The 1,902-nt window shown below is 46.2% G+C and overlaps 1 pseudogene; it reads right to left on the bottom strand.

Annotated features, from left to right (window-relative positions):
- Positions 1 to 495: 495 nt before the first annotated feature.
- On the bottom strand, positions 496 to 1,539 carry LOC116834803 (olfactory receptor 5J3-like; annotated as a pseudogene).
- Between the last annotated feature and the right edge of the window lie 363 nt (positions 1,540 to 1,902).

Genomic DNA, 1,902 nt, shown 5'->3' with positions numbered 1-1,902 from the left:
TTGCCCACCCACCCATCAGCCAGCAAGCATGCACATGGCCTGGTAGGAAACCAGGCAGGAAGACCAGGCTTCCTGTGATGCATTTTAATTCAGTCTGTATATGTGCGGCCTCCTCCTGAATGTATCTTTGTGGCTTTGAGGCAGCCCTGCAAGTGGCCCCTCATCTCAGTTTCTCTTTGGGGTAACTCCAAGCTCTTTATTTCAGACTCTTACTCAAATAGCAGTCTTTCTGGGGGCCAGTTCCCCAGGCTGCCTGCCTGGTGTGCTGCTAGGGGTGGGTTGCGGGGGTGGGGGTGGGGATGACTACCTGAATACCCATGATCTCGGATCTCCCTTACTTTCAGGAAAGCATTCAGTATTATCACATATTGTCCTCTGGTTAGGATGACTCTCTTTTTTTGAAATCTCAACATTTTCCATTGGAGAGAAGATCCATTTTCAGGCCAGCTCCTCTCACTTCTATTTATAATTAAATGATGAAAATCAGCCTCTCAGTTAGATTAAGTGAGGAATAATTTTCTGGTATATTGTCTTCCTCAAGGCGTCCTTCACCTCCTTGTTCCTCAGACTGTAGATCACGGGGTTCAACATGGGAATCACAAGGGTATAGAACACGGACACCACTTTGTCGTACTCCACAGAGTTGCTGGATGTGGGTCGTAAGTACATAAAGGACAGAGCCCCATAGAGTATGGACACAGTCGTCAGGTGGGAGGCACAGGTGGAGAAGGCTTTCCGTCTGCCCTGGTTGGAGCGGATCCGCAAGATGGTCACCATGATAGAAATATAGGAAACGAGGATGACCGGGATAGTACTTAATCCAGCTATGGAGGCAAAGAGGACATGCACAGTGTCATCCATGCGAGTGTCAGAGCAGGAGAGTTTCTGGAGTGGGGGGATGTCACAGAAAAAGTGATCAATGAGATTGGGACCACAGAAGGAAAGGCTGAACAGAGAGCCTGTGTGCACAATGGCATTAACGGAGGCTGAGAAGTATGATGCAGCTACCAGCTGAACACAGACTTTCTTGGACATAATGAGTGTGTACATCAGCGGCTTGCATATAGCTATGAAGCGATCATACACCATCACAGCCAAAAGCAAAGCCTCAGAATTCACGGAGAAGGCGTGAAAGAAAAATTGTGTGACGCACCCAGAAAAGGAAATGACTCTCCTCTCTGCTAAGATGTTCACCAGTGCCTTAGGGGCAATAATGGAAGAGTAAGTGATGTCTACAAGGGACAAGTTGCTGAGGAAAAAATACATGGGGGTGTGTAGCCGCGTCTCGATCCTGATTAAAGAGATCATGCTGAGGTTCCCAGCTAGGCTCACGGTGTAGATAAGCAAAAACATCCCAAAGAGAACAGCTTGCAGCGATCGACTGCCTTTGAATCCTAGAAGGATGAACATCGACACTCCAGTGTGATTGCCATGCGCCATATATTCCAGGTGCTGTTGGGGTAAAAGAAAGAAACACAGTCAAGGTAAACCTTATGATTCAAGATTAACCGTATGGGACTGGGAGGTGGATACTACCATTGTGAAATACAGTCGAAAGCCAAGATACAAAAGCCAAGTTATGCTGTTCTGGTGGTGTGACATTTGCAAACTTCAACTAATTTCATGTGAGTCTGTATAATTGCCAAGATTTTACTCCTTTTGAAGGAAAATAAAATAAAATAGAAAGAACACTTCAGAGTTTTCATAGTCTGCATCCCGAGCAGGCAATGGCATTTGCTCATACCTCTTCATGGCATTGTATGGCTGGGGATCATTTGAAAGGATGTAGAGAAACTAGAAAGGATCCAGAGAGGAGTGACAAAGGGATGGAATGCAAGCCATGTGAGCAAAGGCTGAAGGAACTGGGTATGTTTAGTGTGGAAAAGTGGACCTTAAGGACAG

The sequence above is a fragment of the Chelonoidis abingdonii genome, unplaced genomic scaffold, assembly GCF_003597395.2.
Source record: "Chelonoidis abingdonii isolate Lonesome George unplaced genomic scaffold, CheloAbing_2.0 scaffold0883, whole genome shotgun sequence".
Taxonomy (NCBI): Eukaryota; Metazoa; Chordata; order Testudines; family Testudinidae; genus Chelonoidis; species Chelonoidis abingdonii.
The sequence above is the reverse complement of the archived record's forward strand: the minus strand, read 5'-3'. Positions and strand labels throughout refer to the sequence as shown.